This window comes from Rana temporaria, chromosome 4 (assembly GCF_905171775.1).
Source record: "Rana temporaria chromosome 4, aRanTem1.1, whole genome shotgun sequence".
NCBI classification, from domain to species: domain Eukaryota; kingdom Metazoa; phylum Chordata; class Amphibia; order Anura; family Ranidae; genus Rana; species Rana temporaria.
This window is the reverse complement of record NC_053492.1, coordinates 469651302-469668821: the sequence shown is the minus strand read 5'-3', so window position 1 is coordinate 469668821 and position 17520 is coordinate 469651302.

Below are 17520 nucleotides of genomic sequence, written 5' to 3'. Positions count from 1 at the left end.
TTTTTTTCAAAATTGTCGCTATATTTTTGTTTATAGCGCAAAAAATAAAAACCGCAGAGGTGATCAAATACCACCAAAAGAAATCTCTATTTGTGGGAAAAAAAGGACGTCAATTTTGTTTGGGAGCCACGTCGCACGACCGCGCAATTGTCCGTTAAAGCGACGCAGTGCCGAATCGCAAAACCTGGCCGGGTCCTTTAGCTGCATTTTGGTCCGGGGCTTAAGTGGTTAAAATGATCACTTTAGATTTCTCCCATAGACTTTTACAGGGTGTTCCGCGGCTTTTCGAATTTGCCGCGAACACCCCAAATTGCTCGCTGTTCGCCAAACAGGCGATATTCGAGACGAACGTGAGTTTGACTCGAACTCGAAGCTCATCCCTACATTTTCCATACTGTTCCAACACCTTGCTGTATCTATTCCACGAAGAATGAAGGCAAAAGGGGGTCCAACCCGGGGCTAGCAAGGTGTACCTAATAAAGTGGCCGGTGAGTGTATATTGAAGAGAACATTAGTAGATAAACAGTTTCGATTGATTTTATTTGTTGCTCTCACCGCATATTGTGGGCCCCCCTTGGGCATGCCAGGCCTCAGCGCTGGCACCCGGAATTGGCGCCTCAGCTTTGGCCGCGTCTCCTGAAAGCCCATCAGCTGCTGGTAAATGATTGATTGCAGAACTAATATTAGTAGCTGGAATCAGCACATTTCTGTTTTATCGTGATCGACTCCCAGGAAAGCTCTATAAATATCGACTTCTCGCTTATCACGCGATAGTGCCGCACTGAACGCGTTCCACCGCCCCGGTGAGAAGAGCCCACATGTGTGCCGACCGCCCCGATAATTTTTCTTTGCTATTTTTAGACTTTTTTTCCAAATCAAACGATTCAGAAAAGGACAGAAAGCCTTTTGCGGGGGGGGGGGGGGGGGGGGGTCTGATCGGAGTAAAAATATCGCGTTACTATTTATAGCACCATATAGGAAAATAATTGACAATTCACTATTTATAGCACCATGGATACCACCAACTCCCAACCAATCCAAAGCCAGGCTCTCCTCCTGCTACAGCTGAATTACAAGAGAGAGGAGAAATTATAACCGGAGCATTTAAATCCCCCTTTGGGGCAAAATCACTGTAAAGTGGACCTGTCATAGGCTACCGTATATACTCGAGTATAAGCCGACCTGAATATAAGCCGAGGCACCTAATTTTACCACAAATAACTGGGAAAATGTCTTGACTCGAGTATAAGCCTAGGGTGTCCATCTGCATGACTCACTGTGCCTCACTTTGCCTCACTGTGCCCATGCCTCCCTGTGCCCATGCCTCACTGTGCCCATGCCTCACTGTGCCTCACTGTGCCCATGCCTCACTGTGCCTCACTTTGCCTCACTGTGCTCATGCCTCACTGTGCCCATGCCTCACTGTGCCCATGCCTCACTGTGCCCATGCCTCACCGTGTCCATGCCTCACCGTTTTGTTTTCTCAGAGAATGGGTGCAGGATCTCAATCATGCTACCCACTTTCCTTGGAGTGTGTGGTCTTAAAGGCGCATTGACCACTTGTCAACCTCCGCACGACTTTTTACGTCAACGGAATGGTGTGGTTGCGCACGGCGCGCTCGCGACCCCGTCGCAAGCTCAGTGACCGTGCCCGCGGGACCCACGGACTCGATGTCCTCCCGCGATCGGGTCACAGAGCTGAAGAATGGGGAGATGTCAGTGTAAACACAATGGCCCAGATTCTCAAAGGGCTTACGACGGCGCAACGCAATGTACGCCGTCGTAAGTCCTAATCTGGGCCGTCGTATCTATGCGCCTGATTCTTAGAATCAGTTACGCATAGATATCCATTCGATCCGACAGGCGTAAGGCTCTTACGCCGTCGGATCTTAAATGCAATTTTTTTTTTGCCGCTAGGTGTCACCTCCGTAGTTTTCCCCGTCGAGTATGCAAATTTGCAAAATACGCGAATTCCCGAACGTACGCGCGGTTGACGCAGTGAAGTTACGATGTTTACGTTAGATTTGCGCCGCATAAAGTTGCCCCTGCTGTGTGAGGAGCAACCAATGTTAAGTATAGCCCTCGTTCCCGCGTCAAAATTTTTAAATTTACGTTGTTTGCGTAAGTCGTCCGTGTATGGGGCTGGACGCCATTTACATTCACGTCGAAACCAATGACGTCCTTGCGACGTCATTTAGAGCAATGCATCCTGGGATATTTTCCGGACGGCGCATGCGCAGTACGTTCGGCGCGGGAACGCGCCTAATTTGAATGCTCCACCCCCCCTACCCGGCTCATTTGAATCAGGCGGGCTTGCGCCGGGTGATTTACGCTACGCCGCCGCAACTTTACAGGCAAGTTCTTTGTGAATAAAGCACTTGCCTGTAGAACTTGTGGCCGCGTAAACCAGATACGTTACGCCGCCGCACAGTTTTACGCCCATGTACGAGAATCTGGGCCAACATCTCCCCGTTCTTCCTAGTGACATGTCACTGATCGTCTGTTCCCTGTCATCAGGAACAGCGATCAGTGACGTGTCATGGCAAGCCACGCCCCCTAACAGTTAGAATCACTCCCTAGGTCACACTTAACCCCCTTCAGCACCCCCTACAGGTTAACCCCTTCACTGCCAGTGTTAGTTTTACAGTATTCAGTGCATTTTTATAGCACTGATCGCTGTAAAAATGACAATGGTCCCAAAATGGTGTCAAAAGTGTCCGAAATAATGTCGCCGTCATGATAAAAATCGCTGATCGCCGACATTACTAGTAAAAAAAAAAAATTATTAATAAAAATGCCATAAAACGATCCCCTATTTTGTAGACGCTATAACTTTTGCGCAAACCAATCAATAAACGCTCATTGCGATTTTTTTACCAAAAATATATAGAAGAATATGTATCGGCCTAAACTGAGGGAAATTTTTTTTTTATATATTTTTGGGGGATATTTATCATAGCAAAAAGTAAAAAAATACAGATTTTTTTTTCAAAATTGTCGCTCTATTTTTGTTTATAGCGCAAAAAATAAAAACCGCAGAGGTGATCAAACACCACCAAAAGAAAGCTCCATTTGTGGGGAAAAAAGGACGGCAATTTTGTTTGGGAGCCACGTCGCACGACCGAGCAATTGTCAGTTAAAACGACGCAGTGCCGAATCGCAAAAAGTGGCCCGGTGTTTGGCCAGCCAAATGGTCCGGGGCTTAAGTGGTTAAACACCAGGAGTGTGCTACATATGTAACGGGAGTCAGTTTGGGAAGAGGTCTTGTGGAACCCAGAAACGTCTCCAGCTGAAGCTCTGGCGATCCGAACAGAGGGCCCAAGACCTTTGCCCCCCACCCGTGGCAGATCCGGAGGCTCAGGGTGAGGAGGAGATGGTCACTTCCCAGCAGCAGATCAGGATCCAGGGGGAGAAGGGAGAGGAGGTTGTCATCCTCCTTTCCCCAACAGTCAGCCAGAGTGGCGGAAACTGTCTCCCCCCCCCCCAACAGTTAGCCGGAACAGATGATGTAAAGCGATGAAGTGCTAACAGGGCAGAACGCTACTGGCCTCTGCACACAACAATCAACTCCTCAGGAGCTCCTGGGAGATAACGCAATCGACACCTCACAACTGCAGCTTGAGCTGGTGTCCGTGGATGGGCCTGCGGTCTCCACTGACAGCCACCCAGCAGAAGGGTTGGCAACAGAGCAGAGTACTGCTGGCCTCTGCCCTCAACTAACCAAAGATGGATACACCCCTGTACACCTCTGAATACCACCTCCATACACCCCTGTACACCTCTGAATACCACCTCCATACACCCCTGTACACCTCTGTATACCACCTCCATACACCCCTGTACACCTCTGTATACCTCCATACACCCCTGTACACCTCTGTATACCTCCATACACCCCTGTACACCTCTGTATACCTCCATACACCCCTGTACACCTCTGTATACCTCCATATACCCCTGTACACCTCTGTATACCTCCATACACCCCTGTACACCTCTGTATACCTCCATACACCCCTGTACACCTCTGTATACCTCCATACACCCCTGTACAGTAGGGTTGCCACCTTTTCTTGGAGCCAAACCCGAACACTTTAGCGGCACAGGGCACGTTTTTTTTCGTAGTATACACAATAGGATTATAAAAGACCTGGGGCACCTTTGGGTGCCTCAAGGACAGTGGTATTGCAGCGCGCTGCGGCAAACAGTGGGTGTGGCCAAACTGCTCTTGCTGACATCTGACATCGTGGCTCCCCCTCAGTGAGGCCAAACCTGCCCCCAGACAGCGGCCCGCATCTCCCGAATGGCAACAGATTTTTGTGTGACTACCTCAGTTACTTGGGGAGCCACAGCCCAGTCTAAATAATGTGTCCGGGTTTCTGGCAGACTGAAACCCGGACACAAGATCCCAAACCCGAACTGTCCGGGTGAATCCTGGACAGGTGGCAACCCTACTGTACAGCTCTGTATACCCCCATACACCTTTGTATACCACCACACACCTCTGTATACCTCCATACATCCCTGAACACCTCTGTATACCTCCATACACCTCTGTATACCTCCATACACCTCTGTATACCACCATACACCTCTGTATACCTCCATACATCCCTGAACACCTCTGTATACCTCCATACACCTCTGTATACCTCCATACACCTCTGTATACCACCATACACCTCTGTATACCACCATACACCTCTCTACACCTCTGTATACCTCCGTATATCTCTGTACACCTCTGTATACTTCTATACACCCCGTACACCTCTGTATATCTCCATACACCTCTGTACACCCCTGTATACCTCCATACACCCCTGTACAGCTCTGTAGATCTCCCCCTCTACACCTCTGTATACCTCCATACACCCCTGTGACCTCTGTGTACCTCCATACACCTCTGTATACCTCTATACACCCCCATATATCTATGTATACCTCCTTTCACCTCTGTATACCTCCATACACCCCTGTACACCTCTGTATACCTCCATACACCCCTGTACAGCTCTGTATACCACCTCCATACACCTCTGTATACCACGATACACCTCTGTATACCTCCATACACCTCTGTACACCTCTGTAGACCTCCATACACCTCTGTACACCTCTGTATACCTCCATACACCTCTGTACACCTCTGTATATCTCCATACACACCTTTACACCTCTGTATACCACCATACACCTCTGTATACCTCCATACATCTCTGTATACCTCCATACATCTCTGTATACCTCCATACACCTCTGTATACCTCCATACACCTCTGTATACCTCTGTACACCTCTGTATACCTCCATACACCTCTGTATACCTCCATACACCTCTGCACACCTCTGTATATCTCCATACACACCTCTGTACACCTCCATACACCTCTGTACACCTTCATACACCTCTGTACACCTATGTACAGCTCTGTATATCTCTATACACACCTGTACACCTCTAAATCAAATTATGAAAAAAAGGAAAAAAGGTTTTATTAGTATTTGGATGAGGAGGTTCAGGAAGAACCAGGGAAGGTAAAATCTTCATTTTTAGGCTTTCGTCCTGATGTAAAGAGGGGAAAGCATTAGGGTCAGCTTTAGAGTCAGGGTCAGGTTAGGGGTCAGATGGCGAAAGGGGGGGGGGGGGAGTCAGATGATATACTACTTTTTAGAGGGTTTTCCGGTTTTAAAAAATGGGAAAAATCAACATAAATAAATTCTAAATAGCCAAAAATGCTGAAATGAACATTTCCCTTAAAATATGCTGAATGGGCGATCCCGGCCTGTTCCCAGAGCCCCCCACCCCCTCCCAGACCAGGTGACGAGGAAGAAGCCGCTCCAGCTTTGTGCTGCCATTTCCTTGTCATGAAATCCCCCGGGATAATTGTGTTTGACGTTTCTGGGCACTCGGTGACACAAAATTACCCAGATCAGGTCCTTCACAGAGCGCGGCGCCCACCCCCAGCGCAGTCCCACTTCGCACAGTTCACAAGGCTTCTGTTCCCGAGTTCCCAGGGAAAAAATGCAGACTCAGCAGTTTAATTTTAATGTCCTTCCACTCCGTCCCTTGTGAAAATAAACATATAGTGGGGGGGGGGGGGGGGGTAATATCTCTGGGGAGGAATCTGTGTAATCACATCTCAATCAGATCAAAGCCGAGCGAAAATAATACGAACATTGAGGCCATTCTTGTGACATTTGGATCCTGCATTCAGTTTCCACCAGGGATGTATCTGCATGGAGTTTGTATGCTATGAGTGGGATTCTGTGCATTTCTCGGGACAGCTCAACTTTTATTTACCAATTCAAACCAGTACCATTACAATTGGTCCCTATTAGAGTGTAAGCTCCTCTGGTGCAGAGACTGATGTCTCACTGTACAGGTCTGCGGTATATGTCAGAGCTCTATAAATGCATAACAATAATAGTGACTGTGGCGGGGACAATATAGTGTAAGGCCGGCCATACGCGGTTCGAATCTCGGGCGGTTCAGCAGGAACGGGCTGAGATTTGAACCATTAGGCCCCATGCACACGAGACGCTGGTGAACGCGTGTTCAGAGGCATTTGGACAGCTTTCTCAACTGCCCCTGAACACATTCAATGTTATCCTATGTGTCCATGCACACAGTCACGTTTTTCTGCGTTTTTCGGCAGTTGCGTTTATGCTCGTTTTTTCAGAAGCAAACAAATGGGTTCAGACGCAAAAGTTTTCGCGTTTCAGACGCAAAACGCAGCTAAACGCGGCAAAACGCGGTACCGGCGTTTTGCATTAGAAATCTAAAAAATGATAGCAAATGATGAAAAACCATTAAAAAAACATAAAAACTGTAATTGCTTGCATTGCATTGTGGACAATTCACAACTTGTGGCAGGTGACGTGGCCAGGTGACGTGGCCAGTGGACAATCCACAACTTGTGGCAGGTGACGTGGCAGGTGATGTGGCAGGTAACGTGGCCAGGTCATGTGGCAAGTGGACAATCCACAACTTGTGGCAGGTGACGTGCCAGGTGATGTGAACAGGTGACGTGGCAGGTGACGCGGCCAGGTGACATGGCAAGTGGACAATCCGCAACTTGTGGCAGGTGACATGGCCAGGTTATTTGGTAAGTGGATAATCCACAACTTGTGGCAGGTGACGTGGCCAGGTGACATGGCCAGGTGACGTGGCAAGTGGACAATCCACAACTTGTGGCAGGTGCCGTGGTCAGGTGACGTGGTAAGTGGACAATCAACAACTTGTGGCAGGTGACGTGGCCAGGTGATTTGGCAGGTGACATGGCCAGGTGACGTGGCCAGTAGACAATCCACAACTTGTGGCAGGTGACGTGGCCAGGTGACGTGGCCAGGTGACGTGGCCAGTAGACAATCCACAACTTGTGGCAGGTGACGTGGCCAGGTGATTTGGCAGGTGACATGGCCAGTGGACAATCCACAACTTGTGGCAGGTGACTTGGCCAGGTGACATGGCAGGTGATGTGGCCAGGTGACGTGGCCAGTGGACAATCCACAACTTGTGGCAGGTGACGTGGCCAGGTGACGTGGCAGGTGACGTAGTCTGGTCTCAAAAAATGGCTGAAATGGTTAAATAATACAGTTTTTTTGAGCTTAGGGAGGGTCTTATGATGTTTCTTAACTAAACCCCTTTTAAACGCAAACGCGGTAAAACGCAGTAAAACGCCCGGAAATTCACGACAAAAACTGCTGTTTTAAACGCCGGTTTTTGCGTTTGAAAACGTGTGTTTAGATGAGTTTGCATCTGCATCTCGTGTGCATGGGGCCTTAATGGGCAGGATCAAGGCCGGGACAAGAGTTAGGCAGAAGGGGGCTGCTGCCCTGGGCACTGGGACAAGAGTTGGGCAGAAGGGACGGCTGCCCTGGGCACTGAGGTATCATGTGAGGTGGTGGGGGGGGGGGGGGGGGATTTGTATTTCTTTGTACGGCTCGGTCTGGTGAGGGAAGACTCTCTAGGAAATCGGCCTTCACATATTACTCTTCCAAGTATAACAATACAAACAAACACTCCAAGACTTTCACTGATGATGACATCATAGTCTTCCAACAATCAGACAGTAGAGGAGATAAAATGTGGGTCTTGTTTATAATACAAAACCCCGGTGACCATGAATAGCATCATCCTCTCCAGCACGTGTTGGCGATATTGGGATTTACCGTCATTCACAAGCTCCTCCCAGCTCATGCTAAGGCGCGGGAAAAACAAAGCTTCTGCTTTATTTACATCAAGCTGACAAATTCCTCCGGATTGCAGTTGTTTTATGCAGATGGCGGAATGTCGGTTTGGAATATAAGGGATATACGGGGCCAGGCGGAGAACAAACATACACATTTTCTTGCTCATCTGAAGATGAGGACAATGAGGGTGATCAATGGCGTCACTAGGGGAGGGCCAAGGGTGGCCCTGACCCCCCCAAACATAGTGCTGTGCCCCCCCCCCCAATTAAAATGCCTTTTTGTTAGCATTGGTAGCGGATGCGCCGCATCTTGCTCGGGGCACTGCTGGAGAAACACAGTCTCTCCTGAGAGGGAGAGCATCCCCAATCGGCTCCTGCAGGGGATTCCTCCCCCCTCCCTCTGCTCGCTGACACTGCATAATGCGAGTGCTCACACAACCACGGCTGCCCGATCTGCTCCTTCCCTTGCATCCTCATTGGCAGGGAGAAGAGCCAGAGTGAGTTGCAGTTGCAGGAAGGACTCCACCAGCATTGTGGGGGGGGGGGGGGCAAGCCTACTCCAATTATATCAGTTACTGAAAAAACAGACTGATTTGTCCCGTCCTTAGGACAGGAGAACCAGCCTGTAAATTCTGAGAGTGGTGACTGAAACCCTGGGAGCCCACGGCTCTATTCAGGCGCTCCCAAAAACACCCCCACCTCTGTAATTCAGATGCCCAGCGCCTGACAAGGGGCCGGACACCTGAAAAGGGGGCAATAGATAGATTCATGCAATGCATGAATCTATCTATTGGTGATAGAGAGGTGCAGGAGAGACTCCTGTGCCATTTATGAACACACCGCCACCGAACACCACAATGAACACTACAATGGAAACTGCAATGGACAGCACAATAAATACGCCAAAGCAAAACCCAGCAGGAGCTACAGAGTATAGAAGAGAAGAGAGGCGCCTCTAAGGCCCCATGCACACGAGACACTGCTAAACTCGAGTTCAGAGGCATTTGGGCATTTTTTTCAACTGCCCCTGAACACATTTAATGTTATCCTATGTGTCCATGCACACAATCACGTTTTTTGGCGTTTCAAAGCAGTTGGGTTTAGGGCCGTTTTTCCAAACCCAAAATTTTGGGTTCAGAAGCTTTCAGCTTTTGCGTTTTAGACGCAAATCGCGGCAAAACGCTGCTAAACGCGGCAAAATGCGGCACAAATAGTTTGATTCTGAGCTTGGGGAGGCTCTACAGTGTTTTGAAGATAAACGCTGACAGCCGCAAATCGCGGTAAAATGCCGCAAATCGCTGCAAAACGCCGCGCAATTCGCGTCAAAAACTGGCGTTTTAAATGCCGGTTTTTGCCTTTGAAAAGCTGAGATTAGAGGCGTTTGTAATAGCGTCTCGTGTGCATGGGGCCTAAGTGTAGCAATAAGTTGCTAAATGTTGCACCTTCATTAAATGTAACCATATTGCTACACTTAGAGGCTCCTCTCTTCTCTTTTATACACAGTTGTGACATGACGCTACTCTTATATCAAGACATCGCTTGTATATCAAGTCATCGCTTGTATATCAAGAAATCGCTTGTATATCAAGACTTTGCTTGTACAGCGGAACCTCGGATTACCAGTATAATCCGTTCCAGGAGAATGCTTGTAATCCAAAGCACTCGCATATCAAAGCGAGTTTCCCCATAGAAGTCATCAGGGATGGACTGGGACAAATATTCGGCCCTGGACTGCATCCAGACTGGCCCACTTTGACAGGTCTCTCTCATGGCGGCCGGACAACTCCCGCAATAGAACAAAAGCGAATAAAATATTATATTTTATTCTGTTCTATCGTTTTTCTAGTTCATTAACTTTTCTATTATTTTCTATCCTATTCTAATCTTTTCTATTCCAATTCGATTCCATTCTATATGAAATTCGAATTTTGGAAAACGGTTATATGTACGGTTATTCAATTTTTTTTTCGAATGCAGTAGATTTTTTTCAAATCGAATAAAATTTTTCAAATTTGATCGACTTTTTAGGAATTCGGTCAAAATGTTTTCAAATTCTAATATGAAACTAATCTTTTATAATTTTTTTCTATTCAAATTCGATTTCATTCAATAAGAAATTCGAATTTCGTATAAAATGAATTCAAATTCGAATAGAAAAGATTAGAATGGAATAGAAAAGAAAAACAAGAGAATAGAATAAAATATAACGGCCCAGATTCAGGTAGATCGGAGCAATATTTGCGTGGGCAAAGAGCAAAGATTTTTCTCTGCGCCCACGCAAATATTTCGATTTGCCCGCGATTCACGGAGCAGTTGCTCCGTAAATTGCGCGGGCGCTATGCTAATTAGCCCTGCGTAAGGGCGCCTAATGTAAATGATCCCGCCGGGGGCGGGAATCATTTAAATTAGGCACGCTCCCGTGCCGAGCTAACAGCGCATGCTCCGTCGGGAAACTTTCCCGACATGCATTGCGGCAAATGACGTCCCAAGGACGTCATTTGCTTCTAAGTGAACGTGAATGGCGTCCAGCGCCATTCACGAATCACTTACGTAAATGACGTGAAATTTAAATTTCACGAGCGGGAGGCGCAGCTATACTTTAGCATTGGCTGCGCCTGCTATTAGCAGGAGCAACCTTGCGCTAAAGTTGCCGTACGGAAACTCCGTACCTTGCGTGCTCAGGGCCCGCGCAACTTTTGTGAATCGGTGGTAGTATGCAATTTGCATACTATACGCCGATCACAATGGCCGCGCCCCCTAGCGGCCAACGCAAGAATGCAGCCTGAGATATGAAGGCATAAGGAGGCTTATGTCTGTCATATTCTAGGCTGCAGTCGGTGTAACGAGGTTCCTGAATCAGGAGCACTCGTTACACCGGAGCAAGTAAGCACCTGCGCCGCGCAACCTATGGTTGCGCGGGCGCAAGTGCTTATTGAATCTGGGCCAATATATATTATAATTGATTCTATTCTGTTCTATTGTTTTTCTATTCTTTTTTATTTTAGTTTCCATAAATTTTAATTATTTTCCAATCTATTCTAGAATTCTAATTTATACTATTTGAATTTCGGAAGACTGTCATGTTCTATTTTATTACATTCTATTAACTTCTATTTAATTCTTTTTGATTCTATGGCTTTATTGTTTTATATTCTATTTTATTGTAGTTTTTAGAAAATTGATTTCTATTTTTTCAAATTTGATTCGAATTTGTTTTCGAATTCGATTCTAATTCGATTCAAATTCGAAATTTCGTTCGCGTTTTTTCGAATTTGTTTAAATTCGTCAATTTTGTAATTCGGAAATTCGGATGCATACGAATTTCCGAATAATGAAAAATCCGTCCGAATTCGAATTCGTAACGAAACAAAATGCACATGTCTAGTTACCCGCAATCCGAGGCTCATAGGTGTGCGCAGCCTATTGTATTAGGGTGTGCACCCCAAAGCTCAAACACACGTTACCGATCGCTCACAATGTTCATTCAGAAAGGGAAGGGAACGGTAAATTACATATTTACCGGCCCCTTCCCCCACTCATCCTAAACATCTCCACAGCAACAGCCGACGGGAGAGGAGAAGATTGAAGTCAGCAGCGTGGTGGGAGGGAAGGGCAGTAGGGGGAATCTGTGTTGCACAGGATGACTAGGGTGTGCCTGGGCACACCTGGCACACCCTGGGCCAGATCCACAGTCAGCGGCGTGATTTTAGGCAGGCGTAGCGTATCGTAGTTACGCTACGCCACCGCTACTTTGAGAGGCAAGTGCTGTATTCACAAAGCACTTGCCTCTAAAGTTACGGCGGCGTAGCGTAAATCTCCCGGCGTAAGGGCGCGGAATTTAAATGATGAACAGGAGGGGCGTGTTTTATGTAAAATAAGCTGGACCCCACGTAAATGATGCTTTTTTCGTAGGGCGCATGCGCGCGCATGCTCGGTATCACGTCGATTTTTCAAATTTAAATTACGCCCGCTCAATGCCTAGACGATGTGAACGTAATTTACGCAAAGCCCTATTCGCGAACGTTTTACGCAAACGACGGAAAATTCTACGCTGGCCCGACGTCCATACAGAGCAGAGCTGTGTAAATTGCAAGACTGGATCGCACCTCTGTATTTCATGTGTGCGTTTAGTCTGGAGTTCAGCGATAACAATCGAGCGCCCGGTGAAGTCCGGCGATATGTCGGTTACTATGTGTATGGTGATCGGTGTTCAATAATGTGAACAATTCGGCAGCACCGGGGGCTGTGCCCAAGGGGGGGGGGGGGTGGGGTGACTTAGGGGCTGCAGCCAGAGGGCCGGCGCTGTCAGCTCTCAAGGGGTGCAGAGGGCCCTTATCTGGGGGCCCCCCCGGGGTGGTAGAACACCTGGGCAGACAATGGGCACTGGAGAGCTCCTTTCATCTCTGAAGAGTCGTATCCAGGATGTGCGGCGCTCTCCTGTGCCACTCCCAGCTCCGCACCGTGCCAGCGTTTCACATACTTGACAGAAAGAAAAAAAAAAAGGTCTCGGGGTGAATCAGTTCTGTCTGGAAGGAATCCAAAGAGCTGAAATCTTAATGGGCTGCTGTTTCCTTTCTCCTCTGCCCCCTGGGAAAAAGACGTTTAACCCCGTCATGGCACAGAGCACCGGCAACGACTTCCATTCCAGACCGTTCTGATTGTACTGGGGGGGATAGCGAGCCGCGGTGCGCGCCCACCACGCACTTTACCTGGCTCTTTCATCGTGCGGAGCGCGCCCCTTTAACCACTTTAAGATTTGGCTGCCCAATGACCGGGGCCATTCTTCGCGATTTGGCACTGCCCCGCTTTAACTGACAATTGCGCGGTCGTGCAACGTGGCTCCCAAACTAAATTGACGTTCTTTTTACCCCCACAAATAGAGCTTTCTTTTGGTGGTATTTGATCACCTCTGTGATTTTTTTTTTTTTTTGCGCTATAAACAAAAAAAATCATCAATTTAAAAAATATATATATATAATAAATATCCCCCAAAAATATGTAAAAAAAAAATGTTTTCCTCGGTTTAGGCCGATACGTGTTCTACCTATTTTTGGTAAAAAAAAAATCGCAATAAGCGTTTGCTGATTGGTTTGCGCAAAAGTTATAGGGCCGGATTCATATTCCTGAGCGTATCTATGCGGCCGGCGTAACGTATCTTAGATACGTTACGCCGTTGTAACTTTGGGGGCAAGTTCTGTATTCAGAAAGAACTTGCGCCCTTATTTACGGCGGCGTAACGTATGTGTTGCGGCGTAAGGCCGCGTAATTCAAATGGGGATGTAGGGGGCGTGTTTTATTTAAATGTGACTTGACCCCGCGTTTTTTACGTTTTTTTTTTAACAGCGCATGCGCCGTCTGTAAAATATCCCAGTGTGCATTGCTCCAAATTACGTCGCAAGGACGTCATTAGTTTCGACGTGAACGTAAATGACGTACAGCCGTATTCGCGAACGACTTACGCAAACGACGTAAACATTTCAAAACTCGGCGTGGGAATGACGCCCATACTTAACGTAGGATACGCCGCACATACCCCTCATATAGCAGGGGTAACTTTACGCCGGAAAAATCCTAACGCAAAAGCGCCGGGCGGTCGTTCGTTTCTGCATCGGCCTAAATACTCATTTGCATATTCCTTGCGTAAACATATGGAAGCGCCACCTAGCGGCCAGCCTAAAATTGCAGCCTAAGATACGACGGTGTAAGACACTTGCACCTGGCGGATCTTAGGGATATCTATGCGTAACTGATTCTCTGAATCAGGCGCATAGATACGACCGACCGCACTCAGAGATACGACGGCGTATCAGGAGATACGCCATCGTATCTCTTTTCTGAATCTGGCCCAGAGCGTCTACAAAATAGGGGATAGTTTTATGGCTTTTTTATTAATATTTTTTTTATAAGTAATGGCGGCGATCAGCGATTTTTATCGTGACTGTGACATTATGGCGGCTTCAGTGACAGCGGACCGCCGCCCCCCCTCCGCTCCTCTGTCTCTCCCTCCCTGCAGCGCTCACCTCCTCTCCCCCCCCCCCGCAGTGCTCACATGGGGGGGGGGACAGAGAAGCAGGGGTAGGACCAGAGGAGCAAGGGGGGATGACAGAGGAGCACGGGGGAGGGGACAGACAACTGACTCAACAGCTATGGCCTGGGAGTTTCTCACTTCTGCCTAATCTTGTCCCATAAGGGGGGGCACCAAACGGATTCCTTGCCCCGGGTGAAATAATGTCTAGCTTCCCCACTGGTACTGCCTATAAGAGTACCAGTACCAGCCGTTTTACTAATAAAGTAGAACGGCTAGCGGCTAGTGAAGGGGGACAGAGGGCTTGGGTGGTTGGGGGGGGGGGGGTGCAGGAGTTGTCCGGCCGCCATAGGAGAGACCTATGAAAATGGGCCAGTCTGGATGAAGTCCAGGGCAACATTTTTGTCCCAGTCCAGCCCTGGTGGTCGGCAAGTGGTTAACACGTGGCTTCACTTAGAGAGGTCTGCGCTCCTCCAATGGCGGAGACATAACCTTGCTTTATAAAAACATTCCCTTTTATATAAACCTTAAGGCTGAGTTCACACCGCCGCAACTTCAAAGCTGCGCGTTACTTTCACGTGACAACATTCCGACATCCTCTGTGCGACTTCATCGCAGCTTGTACAGAACTTCTTTAACAGAAGTCAATGTGAGTCGTATTGAAGTCGCACCAAAAAGTAGCGCGGGAACCTCTTTCTAAGTCGGAGCGGTTTGAGTCGCACCGATTAGAACAGTTTCTGTTGCAGTTAATGGGGCGCGACTTGTCACGTAGACGCGTGCAACTCGTTTTGTTTCGTTTTCGTTTGTTTTTTTACGAATTATGACAAAATTTGTTCATTCGGAAATATCCAAAATTAACGAAAGCCCCTTTAACGAATTTTTCGGAATATTTGTCAATTTTAATATTCAAAAAACCCGAATATTCATAATTTTAAATATTCGTAAAATCGAAAAAATATTTGTAAATTTGGGAAATATCCAAATGAATGAAAACCCTTTAACTAATTTTTCAGAATATTTGTAAATTCGAATATTCAAAAAAAATAAAATTTTAAATTTAAAAAAATTCGGAAATTCCGAATTATCCGAATTAACTTTTGAAAACTCGTTTAACAAATTGTTCTGAATAATCGAAGATTCAAAAATTTGTAAATTCGAAAAAATTTGTAAATTCAGAAATTCGAAAACCTGAAAATTCGCAAATAATAACTAATGATAACTTAAAGGGGTTGTAAACGTTCTTTTTTTTCACCTTAATGAATCCTATGCATTAAGGTGAAAAAACATCTGTCAATCACAATTGATGGCACAGTGGCTGCATTTGATGGCATGACACAGTGGTGACAATTGATGGCACAGTGGCTGCGTTTGATGGCATGACACAGTGGTGACAATTGATGGCACAGTGGCTGCATTTGATGGCATGGCACAGTGGTGACAATTGATGGCATGGCACAGTGGCTGCGTTTGATGGCATGGCACAGTGGCTGCATTTGATGGCATGGCACAGTGGTGACAATTGACGGCACAGTGGCTGCATTTGATGGGCACAGTGAGGCTGCAATGTTTTCCTTTTTTCCGTTTGCGCCCCCCCAAAAAATTTTGAGCACCAGCCGCCACTGGTTCTGGGTCTTCTTCGTCGAGTATGGCACCCACCTTTAGGGTGACCACATCACGGCGCCCCGGCGTTATGGCCTACCTGGCCCGGGGGCGTGCGTGCACGCGGTGTTCCTGGTTTTGGGACCATGTTGGCCCGGAGCTTTTTAGCAGCGACGGGGACCCAGTGAGCGACTGGGTTCCCACCTTTGAGGATCCCAAACTGTACTGCTGTTCGTTGGGGAGTCCGTCTGAGGAGCACCATTGAGAGGCTGGCGGTCCAAAAGGGCCTGGACAAACCACCGGGGATCGAGGTAGCCGGGCACTGAAGGATTGATCCCCCTGTCAGTCGGTACCTGGGCGACAAGTTGAAGGAGATCCAGGCGTAATTCATCTAAGGAGGATCATCTCCGTAACTGCAAATCAGAGAGGGCCTGTGGCAGAAGTGTCTTTCTGAAGTTCACCAAGGAGGGTCTGTGGCAGAGACTTTTCCCCAGGGCCGATCCTAGGGTCACAGGCGCCCGGGTGCAGAAATATTTTTGGAGCCCCCACATGAGCGTCGTCATTTTACTAACTCCTCCCCTTTACAAATGTTGCTATGGCAATGACTCAACCACAAAGATGCTCCCCCACAAAGTCCTCATTACCCCGGGATCCTTACATGATCTCTTAACAATAAACAACATACAGGAAGAAAAGCAGAGTACTTTCTTGGGACCTGGAGAGGGGCCTCTGTGATGGACACAGAGAGGGCTTCTGTTAGAGCCGTGACACGATTGTGGGCACCTGGCGGACATCGTGTTCACGGGACCCGCAGGCAAATTCAAAGGGACGTACAGGTACATCCCTTTGTTGCGGACATTCCTTTACTTCTACCAAATGCAATACGCATCATTCACCCCTAGGAATTCGGGGGAGCCACAAGGTAAATGTGCCACCCGAAACAACCAGCAGCTCCTCCAGGGGTAGTGCTACATATATATTTTGGAGATATTTATTATAGCATAAAGTAAACAATATTGCATTTTTTTTCAAAATTGTCGCTCTTTTTTTGTTTACAGCGCAAACAATAAAAACCGCAGAGGTGATCAAATACCACCAAAAGAAAGCTCTATTTGTGGGGAAAAAAGGACGTCAATTTTGTTTGGGAGCCACGTCGCACGACCGCGCAATTGTCAGTTAAAGCGACGCAGTGCCGAATCGCTCGTGGGGGCGCGCAGTGCGGCGATCGGTGATGCGGGGTGTCAGTCTGACACCCTGCATCTCCGATCTCGGTAAAGAGCCTCCGACGGAGGCTCTTTACCACGTGATCAGCCATGTCCAACCACGGCTGGTCTCGATGTAAACAGGAAGAGCCAATGATCGGCTCTTCCCCACTTACGTCTGACAGATGCGAGTAGAGGAGAGCCGATCGGCGGCTCTCCTGACAGGGGGGGTTCGCGCTGATTGTTTATCAGCGCAGCCCCCCCTCGGATGCCAACACTGGACCACCAGGGAGTGCCCCCCGGTGCAAAAAAAAACAAAACACCAATAAAAAAAAACAAAAAACAATTGATGCCAATGAGTGCCCACAAATAAAAACTTAATTTTTTTCAAAAGTTTCGGTATTTTTTTAGTTGTTGCACAAGAAATAAAAATCGCAGAGGTGATCAAATACCACCAAAAGAAAGCTCTATTTGTGGGAACAAAATGATAAAAATTTAA